Source organism: Ylistrum balloti, unplaced genomic scaffold (genome assembly GCF_031769215.1).
Source record: "Ylistrum balloti isolate Yb309-2 unplaced genomic scaffold, AGI_CSIRO_Ybal_v1 Utg372078, whole genome shotgun sequence".
Taxonomy (NCBI): Eukaryota; Metazoa; Mollusca; class Bivalvia; order Pectinida; family Pectinidae; genus Ylistrum; species Ylistrum balloti.
In genome coordinates this window covers 11,021-18,137 of record NW_026783001.1, presented here as the reverse complement: position 1 = coordinate 18,137, position 7,117 = coordinate 11,021, and the positions used below count along the sequence as shown (strand labels likewise).

Here is a 7,117-nt window from a genome sequence, read left to right as displayed (position 1 = left end):
CTGTAGATATTTTTACTCTAATATATTGATTAGCATGTCCATTAATCTGTGCATCTTTATTTGTAGAGCTGTCCTGGGGCCAAATTCCACTCGATCGAATTGGCCAAATTGTAATAGATATGTGGAGGCCACAGTTGAAAAACTGCTGCAGTGGTATCCTAGTGATAAACGCTGCAAGAAGACTAAGACCTTTCAGTCCAGATGGACTTTGATCAAGGAAGGATATTCATGGATCAAGTTCCTTATGTCCAGTGGAAAGGTCCTTATACAGACTTTGAACTGTCAAGTCTTAACCAGAAAACCATCCAATAGTGGTAAGTTGAATTAACCATTCCTATCAATGAAAGTATTTGAGTGCCACCTGTGGACAGCGAGCATGAGGTTGGGCTGTATAGTACTGAAGAACATCAGACATATCAACCTCTGGTGAAGAACAGAGGTGCGTTTGATTTCTACAAGGACTAGATTTGTGTTTCTTGGGGAGCCGAGATCACAAGTCATCCTCTACGGTTGTGTACTTAATCAAGGCACTTTACCCCGATTGCTTAGGATATTATTCAGTGGCCTGACTGGACATATCTATCTCCAGCAACACATGGACAGTTCCAGACTCATCTAGAACCATCTCCTGCCTCTGTTGGGTTTGGTTACCGTATTTCCAAATGATATGACAAGTCATTTTTTTTTAAACAATAAGAAATTCGAAAACAAAGAGAAGAAAATAAGCGGTATGACTCGAAATCCTGCCAATAGCATAAAATAGGCATATACATTAACGAAGCACATAAATATGGCCTTGGTGTTATAATAATAATCTATTGACGCTGTGCATATATTGATGTGAACAAAAGCCGCGATAAATATCCCCTTTGGCAAATACACCTGTATTTTTCCCCACAGAAAAATTACAAATTTTAAAGCAAAAAGTGTTTTTTCTCGAATTTGGTAGAAAACCATTAAGCTATATTACCTATGAAGCGAAGGCATACTTTCAACCCTCTTGACGGTTTGTATCGCATTACACTGTCTTCCGCTGTTTTTTTTCTCTCCAAAATTTAACTAGGATCTCATGCAAATTCACAACAAATTCTACTCCTAACAAAACAAATCTTTCTCTACCCCACTGTTAATTGATTTCTGGAAGCAAACTGTCTGTATTCTATTTTTTTGTTCCCAATCCATACCACTTGTGTTTTATCTACATTAATCCTTAACCCTGAAATTTTGGCAAATTCTTTCAACTATAGAATTAACTCCTCCAACGATTTTTCAGACCTGTCCAGAATTATGTATCATCTACATACCGAGACAATAAAAAAGGGATATATTCAACACTGATGCCTTTTATATTGTTATTATTCCTTCATCTAGTGGCTAGAACTTCAACACAAAAAAGAAAAAGATCAGGTGCAATAAGGTCCCCTTGCCTGCAGCCTCTTAATATAAAAAATGATGATAAATTCCCCCCATGATTAATGGTTGATTGAACATTATTATGTAAAGTTTTGAATCATTTAATAATACTACTTCCAAATCCATAAAGACGTAAAACCTATTTCTTCTAATATATCCTCCCTGTGAGTGGTGAGAGTTTGTATGAACAATATAATGTTCAATGATATGTTTTAACGGTAACTGAATGTTCATGGTAATATTTGGAATCTACAATGTATGTGTATTATAATATTCGTAAATCGAATAAGAGGTTATTTCTTATTTGTAGTTCTACTATAACTGGCGATGAGGTGATATTGTGGAGTGTTGCGGACTTATATATGACTTGTACGTTAGCGCACGATACGTGTTGTAAGTGTGATTTTACTTTACAGCTATTTCAATCGTCATGTTATAAAGTATTTTATTGTAGAAGAATTCATATTGTTTCACAAGGTGAAATGTAATGTGTTAATGAAAGAAGAGTATGAATTGTTGAATATGTAAGGAGCGATTTTTGAAGTTTTGATTCTGTTTAATTGTATATTCCAGAATGTCAATTTTACATCAATTAAACATTGAACAAACCCAGAGGTTTTGGGTTTTTTTTTTGGCACACCACCACCCGCTACATTACTGACAACAAACTATTGAAGTCAGTTAACTATTCAAATGGGTCAGGTCTTCGAATCTTAAGTCGTTTGAATATGATTACAATGAATGTTCTTAAGTAGATTAACTCTTAATGTCACCAACTATGATTTTTCTACGTGGTAGAGTTGTAATAATTTTATTTTTTTGTTAAATGTACTGATAGGAGCCTTTGGGGCCCGACTTTGGAGGTCCTTTTTGCTGGGAGTAATAAAATAGTTTTTAAACCAGGGGTCTTGAGTTCGATCCATACTGGAAGCTAGAAATCTTTTAATGTGTTTCATTAGAATATATCCTACAAGGCAATTTGCTTCTTGATCTCGCCAATTAGCTCCACATCTCGTGATCTACTTTTGCTTTAAGCTTTTACAATACATGGGGAGTATTTTTGAAATAACAGGATATCAGTGACAAACGTATATAAAACATTTAGAAAAAAGTTTAACAACGAATTATTGATTTCTATTCAACAAGGAAAATGCCGCCAGGGTCACAGCTGTTACTTACTGATTTGATGTATTTATATTATATAAATATTGTATAATTTCTTGTGTAAACCGCCTCCATAGCTCAGTGGTTAGAGCACTGGTCTTGTAAACCAGGGGTCGTGAGTTCGATCCTCACTGGAGGCTATAAATCTTTTTTTAAAGTGTTCACTTAGATTATATCCTATGATGCAATCCGCTTCTCGATCTCTTAGTTCACAATCTCTTGATCAATAACAAGGATAACGGTTCCTGAAACCGCTCAATTCATTTCTTTACCTGCCCGTCTGTTGAATTTCTGTCTGCTCTGCTTCAAATTTGGTTCCACAGCGATACATTACATCTTTTTTCAGTGTTCAACCCACTTGACGGTTTATATCGCATTACGCTATCTTCCGCTGTTATCAGGTATAGTGAAGTAACCTTTATCATCATCCTTGATAACATCTTGACACCTGGTCCTGTTTTTTCAAAGGCTGGTTAAAGATAACTAGTGTTTAATGAAAATTTTAAAGCATAAATGAAACTGGGAACAACCTGTAGCTAACATCTTGGAATTTCTTATATGCGTTGGAAGGAACAACATTTACTAACGCATCTCACTTAGGTGTTGGAACGAAAGGGAAATAACTCTTCACTGATAAATTGTAACATGACCTTTGTGCACCTCGGGCCACGTGTAGTTTTAAAATCTTTTACAAATGTGTCTGACAGCATTTTCTATCAGTTTATCATTAATTTTCATCTGGTGTTATTCTTTTATGTTATGAGGAGTCTCCATGTAAATTTATCACTTTGTTTTTGCCTAGTTTCATCGAATATGAGTTTAGATTATGATGATAATGACATGATATTAGTGATTTCATGTTGTTGTTTTCATCCTGGCGACATATTGAGATGTTCCTCGAGCTGTTGCTCTAATCTCCGACTTATCATAACCTCTCCTTGCCAAGGTTATTGACCTTCCATGTTATTAGCAATGTTACGTCATTGAAAGACAAGATAAACAACATTTTCCAATATCACAATGCTTGTCATATCGTGAGAGCAGTGTTTCTAGGACTATTCATTACAGTGCAGCCCACGTTTCTGATTTTTTCTGGAGAGTATTGATGTGTGGTTGTTTGTCAACCTTATCCCCCCCCCTTGCAGCCAACATGTCTACTTTAGTTATAGCTCACATGTTCGTCGCTTAGAGGAATTCGTTCGAGCACGGGATATCGCCGACTTTCAGATTGTAGACGGTCCACCTGTGTTATTTTTAGGTATTGGTGGTGGCCACATGGGGCTTCAACAACATTTGTATAGAATTAGTTACGCGATAGTTGAGCATTGCCCAGTCCATTTGATCGTAAATGTGGGGGGTAATAATATTGACTGTAAACAGCGATGAGGTTGCTCTCCGCGTGCTTTCCTATCCATGTGCTGCAATAAGTATGAAATCAAACGTGTCACGATTCTTAAACTCCTCCCTCGAGATGTCACTCTGACAATTACACCTGAGGTGTATAATGAGAAAGTGATATTGACCAATAAAAGTTTAAAACAACATCACCAATCTACCTAGATTTCACTACTGGAACCTGCGAGGAATGAAGAATGGCGACAGCATACGGAATCCAGACCGTGTTCATTTCTCTGACCTTGGACAAGGTAAGTATTTTCAAAATTTGAGAGCTGCTATCCTGAATTTTCTTAATGACCATGCGTAGCCAATTACCCTAGATAAGAGTCAGAATTTGAGAGCTGCTTCCCTGAATTTTCTTAATGACCATGCATAGCTAATTTCCCTAGATAAGGGTCAGTTGATAATTAATACTCGGGTCATTAATAAGGCTAAGAAGCTTAATGTACATGTACTTATGATACTCTACCCATATGTACACACCCCTCAGTCAGTGAGCAGTTTCCTTATTATGGAGTTTGCCAAGTACCCCTCTGGGGTTTCAATGGCACCATTCATATCATTTCAATACTTTGATCTTAACACAATACCGTTAAGATCAAGACGCATTATATTAGCACCAGTTTGGTCGACTTGAATTAAAAGGGTGTTCGGGCTTTATGCCATTGGTGAGGCACAGAATGTACTTGAACAATGCCAATACAACCCCAGGTGCCATGCACTTATGTTGCTACACTTGTGAGGTATGGTGTTCACATGTAGTGTATATGGTTGTTTCATAATCACCTCGAACCCATGTTGTTGTTGGTACAGGCTTTGCCAATAGTGTGATATGTATATGTTGTATGTTCTGGCAGTGAGCATATCCTAAGTGAATTCATTGTGTTTTGAATGTTTTGTTGTATATGCTAGTATTCATATGTAATGTGTTCAAAAAAAAAAAATATGTGATCGCACACTGAACCATGCATGTATATCAGGTATGCTTATGGGCTGGTCCCAGCTTAGACCGTCACTTAAAGCAGTTAAGTCACCATTTGCATTGGTTACCATCTTATACCATATGTTCATGGTCATCATTTATTAAATTTTTGTTTAATTTCACACAGAAACTGTATGACTCGACCAAACACATGTCCTGCAGCAAAACGTCAACCAACAAAAAAGGGGGCTAGACCCCAGCGAAACAGCCACGTGGAAAGGTAAATGAACCTACTTCTCAGGCAATGATGGAGGTTATGCAGTCTTGCATAACAGCAGCAATACCAGACATCACCAAGACCATGCTACAATCCTTAGGGAAAGGCAACTCTTGGAATCAGGCCGATGCTCCAGATCATTTTCCAGTTCAATCATCCTCCAGGGAACACCCACCTTCCAGGATTTGACTGGCACAGAGCGCGAGTATGTGGAGGTTCAACCATCAAACCGGACCTTGTGTAAACCCATAGACCTTGGGTTGGATCCTAAGATAAAGGCAAAGATTGTGGGAGACGAATTGAGATGGGTCTCCTCTTGAATCCCGGGAAGGCGACAAAGGAGAAGTTCACCACAGAGGTCAAGGATGGTTCCCGGTCATTGGTCAAACTCCCCCAATCAAAAGATATTGACACAGTGCCACAGTTGCTCAGTTGTTTCAATATATTTGGGGCTATATCTTCCAAATGTCACCCAGAGATGGGGCATGCCTCGTTTCAGTATGCTCGTAGGATTCAAGATATAGCCAAGGAATCCGGGGATACTGCAGCTATCTCTTATGATAAAACCTTCGGTCTCGCGCGAGCGGGAGCTGGCAGACTGTCCTTGGGAGCATTTAAATATAGCTTTGTACCACGAGGCCTTGGCCATGTTTTGAACTCCAAGCTCCGTGGTAAACAAGGGCAGCCTTTTCGCTCCGTACGTTGCCCATGGGTTTAAGTTACTCATGTCAATTATTTGAGAAGTTTAGCTCGTCTATTCACTGGATTTTAGGCAAAAAGCTCGGGGTCAAGGGTTGTGTCCATATTTTAGATGACTTCTTGTTTTTAGGTCGTCCTAAAACGACTGAATGCAGACAGGCCTTGTTTGCTTTTTATGAAGTAGCATCTTCCTTAGGCATTCCAATAAAGGAAAAAACTGTCCACTCAACTACAGTTTTAACAGTTTTAGGGTAAGAGCTTGATTCTGTTGCCATGGAGGTTAGGCTTCCTCAAGATATACTTGTCAAAAAAAGAGTTACACTGTATGTTGCAGAAAGGTCCAATTGTATGAATATGTTACCCCTCTATGTTGTACTATCCTTATGTTATACAAAAGACCAGCAACAACCGTTCTCAAGTACAAATGTTGAGTATTAACACAAGTTACAACAATGATAACATGTATGGCCCGAGTATCGAGCTTAACAAGTTACTCCTTCCACAGCCACACCAGGACTGACTCTATTTGCTGTGATATTACAGTTTATAGCAACATTATGTTTATAATAGGTTATTAATAATATGAGGACTCCTGACCTGCCGGCTGTCTTCATTTGCACCGGCATAGGCCTCTGCTATCTATGCATGTGTGCGTATCACATGTGCAGCCTACTTTCGTTTCTAGCATTTCACTTCCGGTTGGTGCGGCGAGGGAATTATCTATTTTGGTTTTCGGTGCTAAATTCTTCAGATGACTAGCTTATTGTTTTTGTTGGTAAGAAAGTTGATACTTTGTGCTGGGATATCGAGTCAAAAGTAAGAGTGATGAAATATAATCAAAATTTTGCCAGATGTTTACCCCCAGGATGCACTGCGCTCCTTCTTCGGAACTCTCCGGAAAAGGGGCGCATTATTGTGTTTACGTTTCCGAACGCTTCACATCTCCCATGGGGGAAGACAAGCGAGTACTCGATCCAATCATTTTGTTTCTGTGTTTGATTGATAAATATATTGAATAAAATTTTGAAATAGCGTCAATTACAGTTTATCCTAAAGTAATTATAATCTAATTCTGATAGGGAAAGTGTCTTCTACTGATCTACAATTAAACCGTTAACAGTTAATGTCTCAGTGGTGGAGAGCATGTCCAGCCAATGTTTAACGGCATGATTCTGACACTAAGGTGACCGCAATTAAACTATCTGTCTGATAAGTCAGCCGGTCACATTAAGATTTAACACAAA

General features: G+C 38.4%; 1 non-coding gene and 1 pseudogene across 1 annotated transcript; both read left to right on the top strand.

Annotated features, from left to right (window-relative positions):
- Window positions 1–2,644: 2,644 nt before the first annotated feature.
- Trnat-ugu (transfer RNA threonine (anticodon UGU)) lies at window positions 2,645–2,717 on the top strand. The gene has a single exon. It is a non-coding gene; the product is annotated as a tRNA-Thr (tRNA).
- Window positions 2,718–5,204: 2,487 nt separating this feature from the next.
- LOC132564220 (uncharacterized) lies at window positions 5,205–5,892 on the top strand (annotated as a pseudogene).
- Window positions 5,893–7,117: the final 1,225 nt, after the last annotated feature.